The sequence below is a fragment of the Camelus bactrianus genome, chromosome 17 (genome assembly GCF_048773025.1).
Source record: "Camelus bactrianus isolate YW-2024 breed Bactrian camel chromosome 17, ASM4877302v1, whole genome shotgun sequence".
NCBI lineage: Eukaryota > Metazoa > Chordata > Mammalia > Artiodactyla > Camelidae > Camelus > Camelus bactrianus.
In genome coordinates, this window is record NC_133555.1 from 13,462,408 (window position 1) to 13,488,059 (window position 25,652).

Below are 25,652 nucleotides of genomic sequence, written 5' to 3' on the forward strand. Positions count from 1 at the left end.
TCTACGTCGTTCTGAACTGATTACCTTGTTTTATTTGTACAATAACCAGTCAGATACAACTTTCTGGGGTAGAGTTATGTAGCTTTCTGAAAAACATATATTCTCAATATGAAATAATCTTATGCTTTTTGATTCTGATACGAAAAATATTTTTAATTTTACTCAGCTAGTGTTATCATATTACTATTTTAAATTGTTTTTTACCTATTTTATAGCAAAAATTTTAACCATATGAAAATCGAAAAAATAAACATAATAATATATAATATTAAAATGACAATTAGATTAACATTTAATTATAATTTGATTAAAATATTACACATCTCCTTTTTCCCTCCTGACCCACAGGCAACACTTAAGGTATGAACACTTCTAGACATTTTTCTATTGAAACATATGCACTACATAATTTATCCATTGTTACATAATTGCTATCACGTATCTGTGACATTCTGTTCAGTGAAAAAGGCAAGTTGTGGACAAAGAAAAACAAAACAGTATTGGTTCACCACCCACTTCCACAAGGGTTAAGTCTAACCCACTGCAATTGCCCACACCCTGTGCAACGTGAAGGAAATTCAGGATGAAAAACAGGATGAGGCACTCTCTGCTTTGGATCAACATGTTCTTAGTTAGATGTGTACCCCAGGAATAATTTTAATGACCCTGGATTCTTGCATCTTCCTATAAACAGAAAAGCACTAAAATCATTAACTTGAGATATCTGCTCTTAGCGATTAGTGGTAATCTTTTAGCAAGATGTATGCTTGACTGCACGTATTTCTGAGCCATTTCTTCCTTCCCTACCTCTTGGAAGAAGTTTCCTCATAGCTGAGTGACTGCCTCCCGGGCTATAGCTCTCAGCAACGTCCTTGATTAAAACTTAAACTCACAACTCTTATGTTGTGTTTCTTTCTTTAAGTCAACAAAATTATAGAGTGATATTTATAGAACTTACAGCTAAGGATTATGGGGCTCTTCCTGGGACATTTTTTTCAAAGTTCAGTTTGGGAAAAGAACAGTTAAAGGAAAAACTGTGAAAGATTTTTACCTTCTCTGGCTATATATTATAATTAGGACATAGGTTGCTGCCAGTATTATGAGTGTTTTTAAGTGTGTCAGCATTCCCAACATTAATTCACTCGCTGGATATTTTGAAGTACAAAGAACATTCATGCTACGAAAGAAAATTTTCTTTTACATCATATTTTGTGACTCAAAAGACAATACTCTATGTACTGTGTAGCACAGGGAAATATATACAGGATCTTGTGGTCGCTCACAGCGAAAGAGAATGTGACAATGAATGTATGTATGTTCACATATAACTGAAAAATTGTGCTCTGCCCTGGAATTTGACACAACATTGTGAAATGACTATAACTCAACAAAAAAAAAGCTTCAAAAAATAAAATTAAAATAAAATAAAAAATATTTTTAAAAAGGCAATACTATATGCATTGGAATTTCCTGCGCATTTCACTCTCAAAGGACAGAGACTAAGTATACTGATGAAACTTGATGTGAAAAGTGACTTTCAGCCATGATAATATCTTCCATATTATAGAGATCTTTCCCTTGAATGAGAGAATTCAAACTATCATTCTTTGCTACTAACATACCATTAGCCTTAATAAATGGTAGCTCTGAGAAGTATTTTGTTTTCATAAATGTTGTGGTTTGTCACACAATCTGAATTCAAGAGAGCCAAGAGAGTCAAAAAGGAAGTAAAAGTTACCCATGATCAGGCATAACTACAGTGTAATTTATTAGAGAGTAATTGATAAATAAAGCTGCCATCCAGCCACCCAAAGAATGACTTCTTTGTGTGAGAAGAGCCCCAGGCAAGGAGGCAATTTCCAAGTAGTAATCATACCGCAAAGGTAACCACTGTCTAGGAATGATGCAGCCCTTTGGAAGTGGTGATTTTCACAGCAGGAATTCTGCATTTTTGCTCCTTACACTTTTAACTACACAATGCTGAGTCTCTGCAAAGAGGCACATAATTGCAAAGGAATCCCTTCTCTGAGTAACCAAAAATCACTTCCATTATGCGTTGAAACATTCAATAGAGGATAATGGTACTCTTAAGGTAAGTGCTGATTCCAACAAGTCACTTTTGCTTGTTTCTTGGGTTAGAGTTGCCTCTAGGAGGCTGGTAATCAATTCTCTGAAGCAGCAGCAAAAACAGTGTTCTTTTGCATTCTCTTGAATTTTTTTCTTTTCTTTTTTTTTTTTTTTTTTTTGGTAGGGATGGGAGACAATGGTATAGTAGGAACAATCTGGTTTCTCCACAGATGTGTCATCTGCCCTCTGAAGCACCAAGTGATACAAAAACACGGTCTGAGGACTAAGTCAGTTACGCCTATTTGTGCATGCAGAGAAAGCCATGAGACTCAGCCCTCTCCTAACACAAACCCTCTGGGGGATGACGACTCCCTTCTGTAAGGTCAGGCCACTCAACATGGCTGTTCTCTTGCTCTCTGTACATCCCGTGGTCAACCAGTTCCTGCTTCCCCTACACTCTCCTCACAGGACTGACCTTGCTACAAACTTGCCCTAGTCCCCAGCTAGTGACCATTCTTATCAAATGGTAAGGGGCGTGCCTCTCTTCTGGTTTCCCTGGTAACTAATGGGCCAACCTGAGGTCACTTCCCCAGTAACTGCAAACCTCCCCCTGCCCTGGGAGCGAAGACTGCCATGTCCTGCCCGCCTTCTGCCACACACGGTAGGGAGTCACTCCAGGACCTTACTTCCAACAAGGAAGCTCCCTCATCCATGAAACCACTGGAATCTGTCACTGCCTCCAGGCTCTTTCTTCAGTCTTAAAGCTGGGCGAGTGCAGGCCTTGTAGGCTGGCAGGCTGCAGCTCAACCCCTTCTATTTTGGCTCTGGTTCCTTAGCACTCACCACTCCCCATCTGGGCTGTACTATCCTGGTCAAGAACATCAAGTTCAATGATTTCTCAGAAAAGAAAACCTTAAATGGCATCTCATTCTTAGGAAACAGACAAAAGCCTTACCCTGTTCCCCAAGTTCAGAACAGTCTGGATCCTGCCCACATCTCTCCCTGTGTTCCCACTTACTCAGGACATCCTGAATACTCCCAACCATCTCCTGCCACAAGTGTCTCCCTCAATCTGGAGCACTCTTCACTTCCACCACCTTTCTCCAAGACAACTCCTTATCTTTCAGTTCTGAACCCAGCTTAACTTCGAAAGCCTTCTAGTATCACAGGCTTTAGTTACATTCTTTGTTTTTCCCCTAGAAGTAAGACTTTTCTCATCAGAACAGGAATACGAGTTTGGAAATATACATTCACCCACACGATACGTGATGATATTTATCTCTGTAGTTCGACTATAAACTGATGGGAGCAAGAACCATCCAGCCCATCATTGAATGCACTTTCCCCTTCTCTCCCGCAAAGTCACCGATATCCATCCTCTCCCCCAGTAACTGTTTGCTTCAGATAAAGCTCCTGCCTGCCTGTAAGCTACCTCCATCCGAAAGATACAAACCTTGACCTTCAAACGTCTCAAATTCAGCAAATCCAGAGGTGCATTTATCTTCCTCTTTGGGCAATTTCTATCTCAGCAGCTTTCCCATCCCCCACCCCTGCTGTGATCAGTGCTAAAAGCTTGAGCCTTGTCAGTGCTCTCAACAAATCGTATTAGTTATAGTTTCTATCAATTGATCTATGATTGCTTCCCTAGATTCTCTTATTACTTCATTGCTGTCATATTACAGCAGGCTTCTAACAATTTTCTCTAACCCCATATTCTGTAAGCTTCCATTTTCTTTCCTTTCATATTCTTGACCAATTTATCTTTCTGAAACCCAGTCATAGTCTTGTCATTCCCCTGCTGAAACCCTCAAGGTAGTGGTTGTTGAACACTTGGTGTTAAAGTGGTCGGGTTGGGGGCGGGGGATGGGGGACGGATTAGCTCAATAGTAGACCATGTGCTTGGCATGCACAAGGTCCTGGGTTTGATCCCTAGTGCCTCCGTTAGAGGTAAGAAAAGATCTAGTCTCTCAATTGCAAGTATTGTTAACTATAATCACCGTGCTTTATATCAGATCCCCAAAGCTTATTCCCATTCTAACAGTAAGTTTGTACCCTTCGACCAACATTTCCCCATTGCATCCACACCTCAGCCCCACTTCTCTCCATTTCTTTGAGTTCAGCTTTCTTAGGTTCCACGTGTGAGAATAGACACACATTCAAATAAGAACAGTATTTGTCTTTCTGTGTCTAACTTACTTCAGTTAACATAATGCCACAATGTGTTACTTATTTACCTGGCTATTTTTCCTCCAAGCCTGAAAGCTCATCGGAACCAGGAATTCTGGCTCATTTATCCTCCTAGAGTGTCTGGCACATGGACGATTATTCAATAAATGTCAGCAGAATGAGTAAACTTGAACCGTATACCAATTATATTATCCACTAAGACTTTACCCTTCTCATAATACCTAACCATGTTAAAGCAATCCACCACTGCACTGTTCCTACTACTTTCTAAAATATTACCATCTATTCAGAGACCTGTTCTGTACCATGCACCATGTTTAGGCTTTTGGATTCATTATCTGTGAGGTTAGTTTTGCGTCCCTCTCCTTAGATTGTAAAGGTATTCGAGAGTAGGGACTGTTTTACTAATCTCTGTATCCACGTCAGCAGGAAGAAATTTTGGAAGATGGTGAATCAGCAGGTCTGCCATTCATTAACTCCCTGACCAAGGGACCAGCTCTCAGAAGTAAATAAGGTGACTCAGTCAAATCTCCAGGTAAACATGACAATGACAGATTTCCTGGCAAGTAAGTTAATGGTGCTGACTAGTGAGGGAGTCCTTATCCATGAAATGCCAACTGTCTAGCATTGCCTGTGGTAAACAACCCATAAGCTACGGTTAATGGGCCACAGTCTATTGAAAAAGGCTGTTACCTGAACATAAAATAGAGATATTTATGACCTAAATACTCCTTTGTATGAGTAAGGAGAATGGCACACACCCCTTACAGAACTCCTATGTGACACTGAGCCCCATGCATGTTTTCAGGCAGTAAGAAAGGACCTGGGGGCTTCACTGGAGGTCAAGTCCTTCTCCCTCAGGTAACCGTAAGGCACAGGAAGCAGGAAGGAGTCCTTGATCTCCAAAGTTCCCAAGTGCTTTCTTGGGAACATGTATGGGGCTATTTTACATAAGGCTTCACCTGTGCCTCCTGAATACCTGTTCCTTTCAAATTATTAGGCAAGCTACATTTTGAGTCAGATCCCTGATTCATGTGATTCTGCTTGTAACAGTTTGACCCAGGTTATCCCAGCCTTCAATATGTATTTCCTATTTAACATAATGGGCAGATATTCTGAGAGAGATTTCATTGGCTGTATCCAACCAGTATTCATATGCTGACAGACTGTTTCTTGCTGGGAGTTGTAACCACTGGAAACAGTGAAGAAGGTGGGTTGTGTACACGCCGATGGAAGTAACATGTTGGCTCAGGAGTCCATTAACATAATCACAGGTGATTATCAAGAGGGCCACCTAACACTCTCTACCTCTGGACCTTAGAGCTATACCAGACCTACAGAGTCAGTTTGTATTCTGAAGTCTAATCCAGCTCTATAATCACCAGCCCACTGAGATGGCCCAGATAACATTTCGTGCATCAGAGTAAAGAATTCACAATATTAAAATCAATTTGGTTTCCTGTTGTTAACTGAGGGTCTGTTTCTTCAGCCCCGCAGAGATGAGGCAAGAACGTAGCTCTCTTTGAAGCTAACAAAAGCTTAAGGTCAGATCATCTCCATGGGATACAAAGCAAACCCAGGCAGAAGTAACAGCCGAGTGATATTTGAAGTTTTCCATCAGAACAAGTGCTGCTGTAACAGACATTCATGCGTGATTGCGTAGAGCTCTGTTCTCTCTTCAGTGCCTAAAGTATTGTAGGATTTTAATATACAATGGTCTATCTTCTATTGATTAAAAACAGCACCGATCTTTGACAGTTGTTATTATAGTCGTTCCTACCATATTGAAAGGCATTTTTTAAGTCTGAAATCAATGTTACCCACAATTCTCACAGTATATTATGCCTCCTAATAATGCCAAAGTGTTCTACTTGGCAAAAAGAGCAAACGCAAAGGTGATGGTGATGATGGTAATTAGTGTCACTTCCATCTTCTTACCACGAATTAGTTTTCTGAACCCAGTGCACATCTTCTCCTCCCTGCACTTCCTGTCACTCACTCTGGCCCCCTCACTCCACCATGCACTTTACTGATGTAATGAGATGCACATATATTTACACAAACCTAAAAAAATCACGTGTACATTGGTTTAACTTATCTGCTGATTTAAGTCTATATTCCCCCCCCCCAGTGTCTTTTGTTCATGATATGAACACAACTACTATGTGTCTGTATCCCACATCTTAAAAAAAAAAAAACTAACTTCCCACCCATTTTGTCCAGGTGTGGGCTCATGGGCTAAGGTGGGCACCCACAGCATCTAATCTCTCCAGGTCACTGTGATGGGTGAACATGTGACCCAAGTTTAAACAATGAAAATGATTCCCTGAGAATTTCCAAAACCTCTTTTCTTCTGTGGTCATGAATCTCTGAAAGCATAAGTCAGAAACTGCCAATAACCATGGTTCTAAATTCATGGAAAAGTCAATGGAAAAAAATGAAACATACAAAAAGAGAAGCAGAGACAGACATAAGAGACAAGTGAAAACATTCAAGTCCTTGGACCAGTATCTGTAACATCAAACTCACCCATATTTTCACATAGTTTTCATATGTGAAATAATAAATTCCATATTTTATAATAATGTGAGTTCAATTTTCATCACTTGCAATATATCTACAAGAGATAAAATATCTACATACTGGAGTATAGGTCATAACTCAGTGATAGGTCAGGTGGAGTTTCCAGTTTAGGTAAAAATCAAGTAAGTATTTACCAATTAAGTAATTAAGTACATAACGGGATGCTAAAACGGAAATTTCAGCTGAGATACCAAAAGACCCAAGAAATACATTCCAAAGAATATGACAAATAAATCACAGCATTCACTAAGAAGGGGTCTAACCTCCTCACCACATCAAAGACATAAATGATGGAGAGCTGGACGGAAATCAGAGGAGTTTTTCTTTGTAGAAAGTTGTGATGCAATTCTGATTTCTACATCCCCCTGGGTAGGAGGCATGTTATGCTCAAACTCCAACCAAATGAGAAAGAATTGGAGTTAGCAGACGATTGTACAAATCTCCTTACAGTCACTGCTTAAAACATAAGCCTGGACCAGTGGAGCAGAGGATACCTCTTCACTAGATAAGCAGTCTGACATTGGTAAGTAGCAAACAGTTAAGAGAAAAGGAAGCACAAAAGAAAAGCCACAGTCACCACTTGGCTTTATTGGCCCTTTCCATTTGCTGAGCAAATTGTGTTTAATTGGCCTTATAACACTTCCAAATCAAATTACATATCCAGAGGGAAAGCACTGATATTTCATTGTTTTAGAATAGGGCTGACATTTCACTTTATGTTGTTATTTAGGGACCCTGGTAGAGTTGAATAATTCAGAACAGAAGAAAAAGAGTTACTTTTGATGGGAAGAACTTGCCAGCCACAAAAATACACCTCTTTGGCGTAAGGATTATTTTAGGCTGATTATTTTTAAGAAACAGCAGACACAGGAGAAGCTCTGAAAACTGAGTAGAAGTCACTCTTTTGTAAGAGATATTTACATTTATGAGGGAAATCTCCATTTGCAAGAGTGTCTCCCTTTCTGTACCGGGGAGAGAAGGTTGACTCTAAATCTCTAGAAACTCTTACTGATGGAGAAGGCAATGACTTAAATAGGCGTAACAACCTTACCCTTGTTCACTTGCCTTTTCCTGACCAAACCCCATAACTGGCCTCCTCTCCTAGTCCCCAGTATCTTTCTTTTGTCTTTGATGAAAAACGTTTTTAAGGTTATGACTTGGGACATTTCAGAGAGTTACTCAGTTTTCCCGGATCTCTCTCTCAGATACGGGAGATACACGTTATTAAACGCCTGTTTGTTTTTCTCCTTTCATCTCTTTTACGACAGGAGGGTCTCAGCCAGGAACCTAGCAGGGTGGAGGGAAAATTATTTTTCCTCCCCCACACTTTCAAAACACAAAACATTTGATAATTTTACATCCATGACCTCTTTCTTATCATGACTTCATGGTACTTTTTAATATGCTCTTTGTCATTGGTGGTGATATTAATTTTTTTTAAGTCTTACACATGTAAGTCCCATTCAACACTTTTGTCCATTAGTTAAAGGGCAAGTCGTGTTTAAGCAGCTGTGACTTCTGTGGCTTTGGGGCACTAGAAATTCTGGCAATTAAATAATGTGTGCTCTGTGACTTCTTCCCTAGCCTTCTTGATATGGTACCCACTTATGTAAAGAAGGTAATTCTTCATGGACCTTTAGCTCCTTATCACTGTAATAGACCTGCTCAAGAAATGTGAAGTCCAGCTCTTACTCTAAGCCCTTGGGATCACTAAACTTTTGGGGTGGGGATTGGAAGGAAGTGTGTCCCTTGCAAACAGAACCATAATTACATAATTGGTGGAATCATAATTACAGCTCCAGCTACAACACTCAAAAAAGAAAGTGTTAAAAGGTGGGGGGAGAGAAGGCTCCAAATGGAGTCACTTTTGCTAGGCCATGCTTCCAAACTGGAGGGAGCTTAATATCTAACCAAACTGCAGCTTTGACCTCCCCTAGAAATATAGTCCTTAACCGGTCGGTCAGGAATTTTCTGGTGAATATCAATGAGTTAACCTGTCACAGGGACCTTTCCATCCCCCAAAGGAAGATGAGAAAACCTGCCACAGAGACCCCATCCGTCCCCTATCAGTATGTTACCTAAGCCTCAAGTAATCGTTTTTGTTCATGATTCCTTGTCTTGCCTTTAAAACGTTTCCCTTTCTGTGGCTCCGCGGAGCTCCACTCTGCTCGCTGGATTGGATGCTACATGATTCATGAGTCGTTCACCGAAGCCAGTTAGTTCTTTACAATTGACTCAGTTCAATTTGTTTTTTTCATCATAAGAAAAAGGAAAAAAGTAAGAAGGGGAAAAAAAAACAGCCAAAGCTTCATCTATCTATAAATGATCATTTTAATAAGTACAATTATAATAAGTAAGCTAAAATATCTTAGAACAGTATTATAGTATCTGGCACACAGTAAGCATTACATAAACTCAATAAAAAAAATAAGTTCATGACATTAACTCCATGCCAATTAGGCATATATTGTTATGCATTTTCAGGGTGAGTCGTTCAAAAGTTTAGTTATGGTCAACTTCACTTCTAAAGGTCAAGATGTGTTCTATTCTGGGATATGGTAAATCAAACTTATTAAGTTGATTTAATTATTAGTTCCTATTTGGCGTACTGACACTAATATATTAAATTCATATTCAGAAAAAAAAATATGCACCCCATATTCACTGCAGCATTATTTACAACAGCCACAATATGGAAACAATCTAAGTGTCCATCAATGGAGGAATGGATAAAGAAGCGTGGTATTTACACACAATGGAGTATTATCCAGCCATAAAAAGAAGGAAATCTTTCCTTTTATGACAACATGGATAGACCTCGAAAGCATAATGCTAACAGAATAATTCAGACAGAGAAGAACAAATACCATATGATCTCTATTATGTGTGGAATCTTAAAACAGCAAGAGCAACAGCAAGAAGAAGCTCACAGCTCACAGATAAGGAGAGCATGGACGAATGGATAAACCGGGGGTTTTGTTTTTAGTTTCAATACATTGAGTTTAAAAAAAAAAAAAAAGAATCATTTTTAAGGATTTAGTAAATGACTACCTTTCAAATCCAGTAACAATAGTGAACTTGGGGGAGAAAAAGAGAAAGAAAACGGAAGGGTTTCTCCTAGATGCCAAATACATTGTGATGAATCTTGGTATAATTTGGTTTTGGTCATTGTTTTTAGACTAATGGTCAAAGTGTAATCCTATTTTGCTTTTCTAAGCACATGGAGTTAAAATAATATTACATTATGAGTTACATGAGTAATGTGAGTTCAGATAAATGTCATCGTCTAGTTAAGTCAGTGGACTCAAAAATAACCTCCTTGATTCTAACGTTTACTGTTAAAAACCTTGCCCAGCCTTTCCCCCATACCAATGTTAGGAAGCACGGTGGAACACCATACATGAGTGAAATCTTCAGGTCAGGGGGGCCTGGAGTCATCATTTGGAATCTGACAGGAGCACAGAGGTGAAAGATGAAGGGGATTAGCAGTCTGTCACCAAACATTAGAACTCATCTTGCCTGACCTCTGATTTCTCAGGAAGTTTTCCATATTTATGGTCTTTTGTTTGTTTTACCTTTGCTTCTTTTTTTTTTTTTCCAGAAAAAAAGCAGGGGGAAAGATCCAGCTAGTTCAGATAGCCAATCTATTTATTTTTCAGCTAAGCAAGGAAACTGCTTTCTTTTATGTTTTCTATCAGCATTTCTAAACTTTACTAATGCATCAACAATTCATTATTCAGAGGAAAGACAATATTGAGTTTATAAACTAACCTAAAGTACTTTGCTGTATCTATGTATTTTACATCCAAACAACCAATCAATACACATTTATTGGGTCTTATCATAAGCTCATAAGTCATGTTGATAAAAAATCATTATAATGCACTAGTACTTTATTTAGGTAAGAATATCATTCCCCCCCCCCCAACAAGTGTTACCTCCTGGGATATAGTGAATCAAATTAATTATGTTGGCTATATTAATTTCCACTGTGGTACTGTAAACAGTGTTTCTAATATAAACGTTTTATATTTAGAAAATAATTTTTTAAAACAACGTACTGAATGAATGACTTTAAAAGATGACTATTTCCGTAAGTAAAATAAGGACACGGTAGAAGCAAGCAAAACTTTGTGATTAAATATGTGCCTCAAAGATAAGCCCCTCAGTGCCTCAAAGATTAGGGTTCATTCAAGCATTTTCCCCGTTTGCAGTAATAACACAAGCTTTTACAGGCCCGACTTAAAGCATCTCTAATGAAAATGGTACGTCTGTCACTTAGATATGTTTACAAGACTTAATCTAGAGTCAGCATTTCTGGATTGTGAATTTGTATGAAACACCTTTATCGTTTCCAGAGCTTGTACAAAGCAGAAAATGCAATAAGGAATGACATGCAAATAACAGTTTGAACACTGATGAGAAATGCAAGCTGAATCATTGTCAGCTTTTCTGTCTCCTGTTTAATACTGGTATCACAATAAGAACTTGGATTCAAAAGTAAGTATAAATCCTGCCTCAGAAGGAGTATTTCCAAACATGTAAAGGTTTCGTAAGCTGAGCTGCAAGAGACAATTTTCGTGTTGTGAGGCTCTGCAGGACCAGCACAGTCAGCAGGATGTTAAAAATCCTTCTGCAATCGTATGTTAGTTAGCAAAGCTACTGGACTGGTCCAAGGCTCATTACTCTCGCTGACAATCATTTTGAAAAAGCATAGGAAGCATAGGCCAAACACTTCCAAGGCATCCAGTGCAAATATGGATCAGCCAATACTGAAAAAAGAAGAAAAAGGGATCCTTTAAAAATCTCCTCTTTCAAGAATAATTGTTCATCATTAATTGAAAAGAACACCGTTCAAAAAAAATTTCTTACTTGACTGATTAAGTAAACCAATTACTTATTTTGTAAGTGTGTATCAGTGGACTTAGACACTGTTCTAAGAAAGCCAAGTGGATGGCCAGAGTGACAGGGCTTCTTTCCACCACCAGAATATTTAATTCCCTCTGAGGAACAAAGAATAAAAAATAAAACCAAGTGCGGAGGGACATAGCTCAATGGTAGAGCACATGCTTAGCATACATGAGGTCCTTGGTTAAATCCCTAGTACCTTCATTAAAAAAAAAAAAAATTAAAAACATGAAATTGAACAAACAAAAAGATAAAAAATAAAAAAAAACCAAAAAATCAACATGAAGAAAATTTCATAATTTATTCAATGTGTTTTGCAAGCGAACAAAACAATGAAAAGATGCAGGTAGAATATGTTCATGAAAATAAGGAATCAGAATTCAGCTACTGTGTCCAATACTGTTATAAGTTTACATTTATGTTTTCAGGGGATAACAGATTCAAAAATCTTTCCCCTTTGTTAACTGCCAGATAGTGTTTCTTTTGTTAACCAATCTTTCCTTTTATCCTTGCATTAAGGGACCCATTAGTTTATTATTATATTTAAACATATGTATTTAACAGATGACCCCTGTTTTATAGCAGAAAGTCCTATATTAACGTGTTAAACTGTATAACATCACTTATAAATTAATCAAGATACTGATTACTATGTTATTAAAAATAATTAAAGTTGCCACCATAGGCAATATTTTTGCCTGTGGTTACAGCTCTGCTCACGTTACTGGCATTTGATGTTCACACTGATTCCGCAAAGTTCCCCTTACAAATGAGGGAAGGGGTTCATGCAATCCTTTAAGCATTAACTGAATGCCTACTATACTCAGGAATAGGACCAGGAGTTGGAAGGAGAGTGATGAAGACATGGCTCCTTCCTAAATTATATTGGTCAGGGATGACTAATTAGAATTTGTCACTCAATTAAGCAAATAAGGAACCGAGAGATGGAAGGAAATACTAAACCAAAGTCTTTCATTCGCTAATTCAGTGACTAAAGGGAACTATTTTCTCCTTTCTAATCTAAAAAGCATATGCAGGTGGCCCTCATTATTCTCAGAGTCTATATTTGCATATTAACTTAGTTACTAAAACTTATCTGTAGCCCCCAAATCAATACAGTACTTTTGCAGTCATTCACAAACATGTACAGAATATTAAAAATACTGAATCATCTAACATGGGTTTCCAGCTGCCTTGAACAAGGTGATTCTCTGCTTTCTTGTTGCAGTTCTCACACTGTAAGTGTCCTTTTCATGGTCTATTTAGGTTTTCTCATTTTTATGCTTTTTGTTGGTGATTTCACTATATAAAATACTTGCTAACTAAAATTATAGTGCTTGAGTGCTGTCTAGTGTTCCTAAGTGCAAGAAGGCTGTGACAAGCTTTGCAGGGAAAACACGTGTATTAGATAAGTGTCATTCAGGAATGAGTTATAGTGCTGTTGGCCCCAAGTTCAACATAAATGGTTAAACCATGTAAACCAAGCAAGGTGTCTTTAAACAAGAACATACATACAACAAGGTTATGTATAGATGGGATTCATGGAAATGCTGTGATCAGAGGCTCTAAGAAACCTAATGATGTGTTTCTCCCAGGGACAATGGTTCAGTATTCCATCAGCATTTGTGGCAATTCTATAGAATATAACTACCATAAATAATGAGAATCAGCTATGATTATTATTGTTTTCAGTTAGATTTTATAACATTGCTCATATTTTTACATTAGTTACAGGATAAAACCACTTATCTTAATCCACAATAGAAGATAAAACCCAAACCGCCAAGGATTAAGTAACCAATTATCCAAAATTACATTCACAAAATCAAGTATGATATTAAGTTTTCAAGTCTTTAAGGTAAAAAGCATTGAACTTGCAACAAGCGCCTTTTCATCTCCAAAGTATTATAGAAACTTTGTTCCACAACCCTGAAAAAATGACTTAAGAAGACCAAGAAATTAAAGTAAAATAAATGATGCCTATATGTATGTATGTTTGTTTTGTTTTGCTTGAATTCTAGGCCCAGTTCACACATTTTCCCCTAGGTTGCACTTCAGTGTCATCTGATACACTTTCCAATGGAAGGGATAGCAATGAAAAGTATTCAAAACAATGGAATAGGGAAACATAAGTAATCTAAAATACTTCTCAGTTTCACAGTTAAGCTTGTCCCAAGCTATTTTTAATAATCTGTATTTCTGTGTAAAGATGGTGTTCATGATCATGTTGATTTAAGAAAATCTTAAGGTCCACCCCTGTGAACAAAGCCTGCCATACAGAGCATGCAAAGATGGAAGACACCCCCCTCCAGACACACACAAACGTGCCATTTGTCGGGCAAATGCTGAGAGCCTTGACCAGTAGAGGTGTGGGGTTGGCAGGGAACCACTCAATCCTTCTATGCGGCCCCCTCTAGCGACAAACAGCATTTGTGAAACAGCAGCATGGGGGTCAGGGTAAAATCTGTGGCAATGGAACAGTGCCAAAAAATAGACTCAGAAGAGCAGTAAGTCTGTAACCTTGACCTCATTAGCAGCAAACAGTAACCAGTTGCTAATTACCTTATGGCTATGTGGTAAACTGAATATGGGTGTATGTAAATTATACATGCTTGTATATCAATTCTGTATGTGTGTGCATAAACCGGGTCTGTGTCCTGCACCTAAAATTTGAAAATATTTAATATGATGATGTGAGTTAGGGAAAGAAGATACTAGATGAACCAACATCCTTTAATGGAAATGAAGGTTAAATCTTAAAGTAGTGACAAAATTTCTGGTGGAAAATACACTGAATGTATTAAGTATATTGGCTTAGGACAAGATAATTCCATCAGAATCGAAGTAAAGTAAAGCTAGCTAGCTAAAAGATACCTATAAGGAATATATCTATGTAGAAACAGAAAAAAAAAAAAAAGACGGTTTTAGTTTATCTGGCACTCGAAGGCACATCATGATAAATAGGATGCTATCAGTAAACTAAAATTTCTTGTTAAATCTGGCTTAGTCCCATGTACTTTAAATATAATCTAAAGGATCAGTTATATCAAAAACTAGCACTTATAATCTCTGCAGAAAAAGTTTTAGGATAGATTCTAAGATTACCAAGAGAAGTTTCCCTCATCTTCCCCAAAGTGCAGTAGTATTGCAACAAATAACTACAAAGCCACATGTCTTCAGTGTCTCAGAACAAATTAACATAAGAGAAAGTGAGAAAACAATTCAAGATATAAGTCTACCACGTGGCAATTACAGTTTGAAGGAAAAGAAAAGATCTTCAACATCTAATACACAGAGTGCCGATGATTGCCACGCACAGAGCTAGCTTCCAGGGACAGAGTGATCAAGACAGACTGCATCACTGTCCTATGGGAATATACATTCTCATGATTGCAAAGAGAAATACAAATCAAACAATTAATGGTCATGGTAAGTGCCATGCAAAAGACAAACTGGGTGATGTAACTGAGAACAGGGTGGGCGTGGACATTTCAGGGGGCTTGAGAGAGGTCCTCCTTGGATTATCTAACTTGCAACCAGAATTCTGAAAATGGGGGTAATGAATTTTATGATACTCATTGTGAATTTTGTTCATTTGTTGCTCATTATTATAATTCTGCTCGATTCTGAGTGTAAGGAGAAAGAAACCGCCAAAGAGAAACATAATGGGGAAAATGAAATAAGTCATTCCAAGTCCAAAAACACAGCTCCCTCTCACTGCAACCGTTTTGCCTCCCTATCTCAAGCACCAGTGCAGTGTCCCATAGGTTTGTAATTAACAGTGACCGCAAATGCAAAACAAAAAACAAACAAAATCCCGGCTTTCTGTTGTTGCTATTTTTGTTAAATTATTTCTGGAGGAAATAAATTGCTAATAACAAAGCTGTTATTTACCAAGTCGTGGCTATGTTAGATGCATGCTATGTATAGTATGTCATTAAATCCTTACAACTCAAAAAGACAAGAAATGTTATTATCTCCATTTTGCAATTGAGTAAACTGAGATAGAGTCTAAATAATTCTTCTGTGATTACACAGCTGTGGAGGAGTCGGGCTGGGACTCCAGAGCACACTTGGACCTGTCAGATTGTGGTTGTTAATACCATACCAGAAAGCAGAATTAAGGAAAGAACTGAAATGATTATCTTCTCTGGCTCCCTTTATTCATCCAATCACATTCCCACTGACTACCCTGAATTTTGTACTCAAGTACTTAATTGCAGGATAAAAATATACTTGTCTTCCTTTGTGACACTAGTTTTACAAGCCAATGATATCTGTAGAGGAAACAGTCAGAGAGATTTCATCAGACTTCACCGAAATGCCCGTCATCCAGCTGCAATCATATCTTCCTCACATAAGAACTATCTTATTTATAGTTTACATTTCTCTTTTATAGAATTCCACATTTCATCAAGATGCTTGTCTGGCAGCTCCAGTTTTGACTTGATCCAACGTGTAGCATAAAAGGTGAAGAAGTCATAATGAAATCATTATTCTAATTAATATTTCAATCCTGCTTCAAACAGCCTTTTACTTCCGATAGATAAACCAGCTTGTAAAAGGCAAGCATATGCCAAATGGTTTATCTAGGGTTCCCACTTATACAGGAAACATGAACATAAAAATCAGACTATAGTATCGTGTTTGGTCAAAGAATGACAAAATAAGTTCTCCAATATTTTAAACTTAATTTCATTATCGACACCAATGCAATTATAAATCAATCAGCATACTCAGAAGTTCATATTTTTCTATTACCATAACTATACATAAATACCTAATGGATGAGCCAGTTTATTCACAGTTATGCTTACCTTAAAATGGTTATCTCAGCTCAACTGAAATCTATACAACAATAATGTTAATTTTAATTCTGATTAATGTTTTGGGTTTAATGAGGTTAAAGAGAGATGCTGTTCTCAAGATAAACATTGTTTCTCTGCTTTCTTTTAAATGTATCAGGCCAGGGTTTTCTTTTAGCAGATTTCTCTGATCACTCCCATCCCCTTAGTGATATATAATGTCATGAAGGTAGAAATCATGTTTGTCATGTTCTCTGAATAATTTCTAGCTTTTGTCACAGAAGATGTTTTAAGGTCTGCATATCTCATGCATGCTTTTTAATGGCCTAGTTTCCATGGCATTGTCACGAGAGTGGATACCTTTTCATGGTTAGGACTATACATCCTCATTTAAAAATTAGCCAGACTTTTCAATTAATTTGGTTCAGTTCCCAGTAATTTCCATACAAACATTCCCGTGTTGTTCACATGTATAGATGAGTCAATATGCCAGCCAATGATCATCTCCTTACACGCCTAACACAAACTTTATATAGATAAGCCAGCATGAATAGTTCATTCACATCTTTGTTTTGTGGTCCTCATACTACTCAGGTCTCACATTAAATGTCACCTCAGAGTGTCCTTTTTAGCCCACTAATCTGATGAAACCTATCATCCCCTCACGATTTCCCGCTTTATTATCGACAGAACACTTACCGGTGATGTCTTTAGTTACTTATTCATTGTTTATTTTCTTTATGGTTCTAATGAAAGCCAGGAGGCTCCATAAGGACAGGGATTTATATTTGACCTCCGCATCCCCACTGCCTAGCCAGGTACTTGGTGCATAAGAGGTACGCAATAGATGCTTGTTGAATGATACAGGAGTGGATGAATCAATGAGTAAGAGAATGCGTATCTGGGAAAGAAATACGGAAACACATTCATCCATCCAATGAACACCCCATCATTGGTCATTGTTAAACATTGATTTTTAGGAACACGTATATTAAGATAAAAGAAGACAGAATGCTTTTACTACCATTGGTTCTCTACTAAGGGGAGAGGGAGGATTTTTTCCTACACAGGATATTTCACAATATGTGGACTTGTTTTTAGTTATCACAACTAAGAGGGTAATACTGGTATCTGTTGAGAGGCCAGGGACGCTGACACTAAGCGTCCAACATTGCACAGGATACGCCTCTACAAAAAAGAATTACCCAGCCCCAAATTTTAATAATGCCAACATTTTATATTATTCTCCATTCCTCTTAAGAATTTAACTCAGTACATATTTATTAGACAACTATCATATGCTAATATCAAATTGAATACCTCTGAAGAAAAACACATGTTATAGATGGATTACAGATAGATTGACTGACAGATGGTTGACTTGTTAGATGGATGGATAGAAGAATATATGGATAGATAAATGGGTACTTCCCAGAGAGATACATGCACACATAAACAAAACAATAGCAGTCACCAACACTCCATGTAAGACTAAAACAAACCATACGTAATTGCTAATTGCAACACATTTATATTCTTGCTGTCATCTTACTGTATCTCCACAGAGCTTGTTCTTTTTAACCGTAAAATATTGGATTGCATAAAAAGGTACACATGAATTTGAGGAGAGACTACATGGTCATTCTGGCATTAAATGCTAATGATATTTGTGAACAGATTGGCTGTGTCTAAGTGAGACGTGATCACTGATTTTTAGTTAAGTGTCTCGTGAAGTAAATATAATAGTGTCTTCTTCAAAGGCATGTGTCTCTTTCTCATAAATGAGAATCAAACTGTGTCAAGTGAGAAGTATATTAACTATATAGATGGAATAACTCTGTATATGACGAGGTAGAAATTCAGAATCTAAAGAGTTTGAGCAGAGGGTTTTAGAAAACAAATATCCAAATAGTGGGGGTTATACTTAGATTCCTGGACAGAAAATAAAAAGTGTTTCCTTGGAGGTGCTAATTTTAGATCGCATGACCCATAGATTAGGTTAGAAGTAGCAAAGGCAGATTTATATAAAGACAGGGAGTAGAGGTAGCTTCCTCCAAGTTTTCCTCATGTCTATACAGTATGGCGGGATCCATTGTGCACACTTTGGCAGCACATATACTAAAATGGAAATTATACAGAGAAGATTATTATGGCTCCTCTGTAAGGATGACATGCAAATTTATGAAGTCTTCTACATATTTCAGTGGGCTGACATACTCAAAGTGCCGATGATAAACCCCAAACTTTATGTCCATCAAAACAATTCTTCAAAATTAAGGAGAAACTCAACAAAAACTCAAAGAATGTGTTGCCAGCAGATGTGCCCTACAAGAAATGTTAACGTGAGTCCTTCAAGCTGAAATGAAAGGACACGACATTAATTTGAAGTTACACAAGGAAATAAAGAGCATCAGAAAAGGAAAATATAAAAGACATTATATATGTATTTTTATAACTTTCTTTCTCCTGATTAAAAGATAATGTCATAAAGCAATAATTATAAAAACTGTACTGATGAGCTTACACGGTATAAAGATGTGATTTGTATGACAATAACAGCACAAAGGAGAGAGGAGGTAACAGGAATATATTGGGACAAAGGTTCTGTCAACTATTATTAAGTTAGTATTAATCTGATAGATTGTTCTAGGTAAGATAATAATTGTAATCTCAGGGCAACTACAAACAAGGTAATAGTTAAAATACAGAAAAAGAAACAGCAAGGAAAGTAAAATGATACACTAGCAAATATTTATTTAAAATAAAAGGAGGCAGTAAGGGAGGAAAAGAGAAACAAAAAGTATAGACATACAGAAAAAAATAGCAAAATGTTAGATACCAATTCTACTGTAACAGTAATTATATTAAATGTAAATAGATTGAGCACTCTAATTAAAAAGCAGAGACTGGCATTAGAGTTTAAAGAAAAAGATCCAACTTTATGCTGTCCAGAAGTGTAATCTTTATATTCAAAGATGCTTATAGATTGAAAGTAAAAGGAAGGAAAAATATGTACCTTGAAAAAAGTAACCAAAACAGATCTTGGGTGGCTATACTACCATTAGACAAAATAGAATTTAAGAAAAACATTGTTACTAGAGACAAACAGGGACATTTTATAATGATAACAAGTCAATCCTTCAGAAGATATAACAATTATAAACGTAAACATACCTGAAAACATGGCCCCCAAATACACAAGATCAAAAACTGACAGAAATGAAGGGAGCAATAGTCAATTCAACAATAATAGTTGGAGACTTCAATACCTCATTTTCAATAATTAATAAAACAACTAGGCAAAAAGATCAACAAGAAAATTGAAGATCCAGAGGTTTCCATGTGTTTCTGTGGGAGGACACAGGAATAGCTGAATAGAAAACCACGGAGCCACTATACCAAAATGGAGCAGATTGGTATTGAGTTCTCCAAGAAAACAGCATCAACAGGATATGCTATGCAGATACACAGACATGGTAAGATTTATTTTAAGAAATTGGCTCACAGAATTGTGGGCCTTCTTAAATCCAAAATGTGCTGAGTAAGCTAAGAGGCTGGAAACTCAGGAAAAAGTGGCCATTTGAGTCCAAAGGCTGTCTTCTGGCAGATTTCCTTTTTTAGAGAAAGACAGATTCTGTTCTAGTAAAGCCTTAACCAATTGTAAGAGGTCCACTCACATGGTAGAGGCCAATGTGCTTTACTCAAAGTCCACCAATTTAAATTTTAACCTCATCCAAAAAATACCTTCACAAAATTATCTAGAATAATGTTTGACCAAATTTCAGGACACTGGGGCCTCGCCAAGTTGACACAAAGTTAACCATTACAGGACCACTGATGAGTTGGATAAGCGCTGTGGTTTCCACTCAGAAGGGCCTGGCACAATGCACCTCTGTTAGCATAACTGATGCTTTCTTGGGCCCCTACATTTTCCCCACATTTTCTCCTGTCCTTCCTCTGATCCTACCCAGGACTGTACTGTGAAGTGACCCTCTTCTGTCATGAAGGGCTTTGTAGTTAACAGATATTGCTTAATAATCACTAGGACCAGGTGGCCTCTATGCCCTGTTCATTCTGTTAGTCCCTAAACGATGAAAAGTTTTGCTGACCTACTCCCCGCTCCCACAAGACTAGGTCCCCATTCATAAATCTTGACTTAGGAATGCACGTCCTGTTTCCAAGCACCTATCCCCATACCCTGGGCTAACTAGAAAATTGTTCCAGTGGCCCCTCGGCAGTGTGGGGTGAAGCTCCAGATTCTTCCAAGTCTTTGTCCACCCAATCCCACTGTGTGAATAAGCTGCTCTTTAATAAAATGCCTGCCTTGTTTTCCAGTCTTAAGATGCCTTCTCAGTTTGGTGGGCACTTCTCCTTTCCTCTGTCCTCCAACACACCACTAACGAGACCGGAGATGGATGGCCAAAACCAGAAGATTTCTGGGCCCTGGTACTGCAGAACTGGCCTGTTGACAGTTCTACCAACTTCACAGTTTACATGAGGCTGGGGTGGTGGTCATGACTGGGTGACTTAGACCTTAGATACTAATGTCAGAGCACGATGGTGAAAGCAAGCAAGGAACCAGAAGACAGCACAAGCCTGACCACTTGGATGTGAGCCCCTTTCCAGTGCACACTTAGAGTCACGTAAATTGCCAGGCTCCTAGGCAGTTTCTTGGGGGAACAGAAGTAGAAAAAGGAGTACCTCTCTCAAATACTGAACAATTACTACAGAGACTAAGTTACTCAAACAATCGCAACGTTCTGCAACCTGAACATTACTGAAATTCTGGCCTGGATAATTCTTCGTCATGGGGAGATAACCTGTGTGTTGTAAAATGTTCAGGAGAAACACTTACCTCTCTATCCATGGAGACCAGTATCACCCTTTCCTTCCCCCAGGTTGTAGCAATCAAAAATATCTCCAGACATTGTCAGGTGTTCCCAAGGAGCAAAATCACTCCAGATGAGAACCACTGGGTTACAGGACATGATGTCTTAATACTAAAATTCTCTAGCCAGCAGTTTTATGTGAAATATATATATATATATAGTGTGTGGGTGTGTGGGTGTGGGTGTTAGTGCACTGACAGGGGTGAGGGGACACACTTACTAATAGTTGACTCCTAAAACCAGGGAGCAAAGATTGCCATCTATTACCCATGAGAAAAGAGCACTTATTAAACTAGCCATCGACCAGCACACAAAAGCTCTTGTAGTTCATCTGCTTGCCCTTCACTGACCCCTCCTAGAAAAGGTGATTCAGTTGACTGTAGTCAAGGTGACGGTTTATAGTGGTGTAAGCTCCAGACTCTTTCCTCTTGTGCCCATTTTTGAATGTTTGACTCAAAACAGATTCAGCTCATTTTTCTCAGACCCTGCTCATATGTGATAAAAATACCAGAAGCAGTTGTGAAAGCAGCTTTATCAGTAATGAAAAGTTCATCATTTTCATTCTTATCTAAGTTATTCTGTAGGTCCTCCAGTTTGTTGTCAGTGATAAAATGATTTGCCATAGATTATTTTCTTCTTTTAAGAAGACTGGTTTTCAATTTTCTTGACAAATTTCATTTGAAAATGGTTTAGATACCATCCATGTCAACATGACCCAGTCTCTTTAAAAAATCCTCAGAATCTCCCATTCTTTTATCTACAAACTATCATCACTATTGCTGAAATTAAAATAAGCATCTTAGTCTACCAATAACATTTTAAAATGTGTTTTATTTTCAAATTTTATCTTGATCCTGATTTAAAGATATTCCAATAAGACCCATGTAGCACCAGTATAGACCTCTTTTTATTTCTCTTTTGTCTAGTGGAAATCTGATTTTATCGTAACATAATCAAAATCTGCAGTTTAGGAAAAAACACTGAACGATGTGAAAAAAAGGAGTATATTTTCATGTAATGGTTTCATAGTCAGTATGAAAAAAAAATTGCTTGCCAAGTAAAGGCATTAACACATTTTCAAGGGAATTCTCAAGTGCATTTTTTTCCCTTGGCTCAGCATTTCATTTTTACAGCATCTATTAATCAAGTCTAAGCAGGCTTTAAATCTTCAATCCTTACTTCTGATTATTTCACAATTGCTGCCCTCTTCTCCTTGTGTCTGTAGTACTGCCTTCCTCTTTCTCCATTGTTCTAATTCAGCTCTTGGCTCTGCTCCTTCAATCATCCCAACTCTACTATCATTTGAGAACAGCAGACGTCAATTTTGAACACCATACAAAGACTAATGTTTATACTTTCAAAGGGAATTCACTGAATAATAAAGACCACTTAAGGAATGCCAGGAAAAAACTGATCACTCCTGAATTCAGAGCAACCAGTCCAGATGGGAGAGCAAAAAGGAGAAAGATGACAGAATTCATCTTTGTTATTTATTGTATTTGAATATTAAAACTCACAGAATCTAAGAAGCATTTAACTCAATCAAGAAAAGAGACCAGCTATAAAAAACAGTTCCCCCTAAATTAAAATAAACCTTTTAAGAAGCTAAAGGTAGGTAAAAAGATATATAAAAATTTTAAAAAAATAGTATGGTGATAAAAGGAATCAGGTATCTTTTTCACTGAGAAATCATTAGATCACCTTTTTTTTTTTTTTTTTTTTTTACTATTTCACTAAAGTGAAAAAACCACGAGTAAGTGATTGGCTATTTTCTTCTCTGTCCTCATTCTTAAAAGTAACCGTAACATTGCTAAGGATCTAAAGGCTAAATATCATTAATCTCTTTTTCTCTAATCCTTGTCATAAATTCTGAATGTTATTATTCCACAGGTTCACTTTATGCATTTTCCTATAAGACTGCTAAGATCTGGGCATGAGAAATCCACAGAGAAATCAGAGCAATCCCAACTTGCTTGAAACCATTTACAAGCCAAGGACAAATTCCTATCTGGAGCTCAAGCTTCCCTGAACTTTTCTTCCACGAGACTCAAAATATCATTTCTTGCTTTGTTCCTATCCTTGATAGAGTTCAGATACTAAAACATTACTTCCTGTCTGAGACTTGCAGACTACCATTCAAAATGATATTAAATACTTTTACTGAATGACCATGCATGTCCCTCTGCAAGCAAATGGTCCATTCCTTAGGTCCAATATACCAAATCTACCATTATGCTTCTTGAAGTGACAGTAAATTGCTTTCAAATGCAACCTCTACTTATCATTTTTATGGATATTATAAAACAAGCAGTAAATCAAAGAGGAAAACAGGTTAATTTTATGCCAATCATGAAACCTGGTGACAGGTGTTGCCATATGTTGTGACAAGCTCTCTCGGCCACGGGTCATCGCTTTGAAAGGAACTAACGAATGGTATGCAGTCCTGTGACACACGGAAAGGCCCCCTGGGAGCTCATGCAAAGTCTCATGACGGGTATGAAATTAACTCATGGCATCATGGTATTTTCCAAACATGACAGCTCCCAGATCAGTTGCCACTTAGCGCAGTGGGGACTGTGGGGGGAACTTCGACATCTAGTAAGTGATTTCAGTGGAATCTCCTGGGGGCCATAAGAAAAGCCATCTCCAGAGAGAATGTCTAGAAAGGTTAAAATCATAGAAGGCAGTGGTCAAATACATTAGGTAGGCAAAATAACTCTGTTTTGGATAGTCTGGTAATTTTAATTTGCTTCTTGGACTCATTTCCACAGAAGATGAATAAAGTATTCAGTATTATCATTCTGAAGACTCTTTCTTGTGAATTAGAACAAGAGTTTCAGTCATGAGTTGAGGAAGCACTGAAGCGACCACGCTTCTTCCCAATACACATATGCAAGTGTGCGCACACACACACACACACACACACACACACACACACACCAGAGCTCTGCCACATGAAGTAAAATGCAACCGACCATACTGCAACTAAATTTTATGTTGCATGCCCAAATGTAAAAACTCTCAACAGAAGCAGCAAAGCATCTTCTTACAGAAAAGATGTTAAAGAGCAAAGCAAAACATTTGCATCATGTAATAAATGAATGTGTCACAGGCTTACTTTACTGACTTCTGAGTTAATTCTCATTCCTATGTCAATTCCAAAACTCATGTCAAAGATAATGAGAGGAAATGGGCAAACAGAGAAAAAGAACTAGCAGCAGATTGAGAAGCGTTTAGAAATAAAATAACCTAAACAAGGTATTTATTTGCTTTGAATTCCTAATATTTTAAAAAAAATGCAAGTTCTGAATTCCACTTTTTTGCCTAATTTTCACAGTATACGGTAAGAGAAATAAATCATAGACATAGTGACTATAGTTAGAAATGCAAGTGATTTTTAGTCCTGATTGTATAAAAGTAACCTATGAATATGAATGTGGTAGAGAATGAAAAGTATCATAGGATTCAATGCCATGTTCTTCTGCCAACAGGCAAATTAAGTGTATTAATGTTATTTGTGTATACAGTTACAGACAATTAAATTCTAGTTTCACAATCTGGGCACTAATGACTATTTCTTGGTTCTTTATTTTACTTTTTTAAATATAAATTTTCCTCAGAAGTCCTTTATGATCCTAGCATGCGGACATTACCATTTAATTCTATGACTGGGAATACCTTAATTATCAAATAATATCCAAGCAGATGTTTAATAAATTTTAAGATCAGTAAGCATTTAGCATATATTACGAATGATTTCCTGTAATGACCATGTATGTAACAAACACTATATAACACATACTATGTGCCAGGGACTATTCTAAGAACTTTATAAGTAATTCATTTAATCTTAATAATAGCAATCCTGTGGAGTAGGTACTATTATTATCTCCAACTTTCAGATGAGATTAACATGGATACAGAGAAGATAAGTCATTTTAACAAGTCTGCAGCTAATAGTGGAATACTCTGGAACTGAACCAGAATCCACACTGTTAACCTGCATGCCATGATACCATGGAAGTCATTCTCAGATTAGGTTACAACAACCTATTCAGTCGTGAAGTTTTCCCTGGAACTTAAGTTCTTCTCACTACTGCATCTTTCTTAAACCTCACGGTCTAAGATAGTCATTGGATTCTGTTAATTATAACTACACCACCAACTTTATGAAACACCAAGTTTCTTCCCAACAGGCTCAATTGTTCCCCAT

At 37.4% G+C, this 25,652-nt stretch overlaps 1 protein-coding gene and 1 non-coding gene across 17 annotated transcripts in view; one reads left to right on the forward strand and one right to left on the reverse strand.

Moving 5' to 3' along the window:
* The window catches only part of CHL1 (cell adhesion molecule L1 like), a 183,920-nt gene that overhangs the window by 93,401 nt on the left and 64,867 nt on the right, over window positions 1-25,652 (reverse strand). The window lies entirely within an intron of this gene.
* On the forward strand, window positions 18,645-18,751 carry LOC123613016 (U6 spliceosomal RNA). Its single transcript, XR_006720330.1, has one exon. It is a non-coding gene; the product is annotated as a U6 spliceosomal RNA (small nuclear RNA).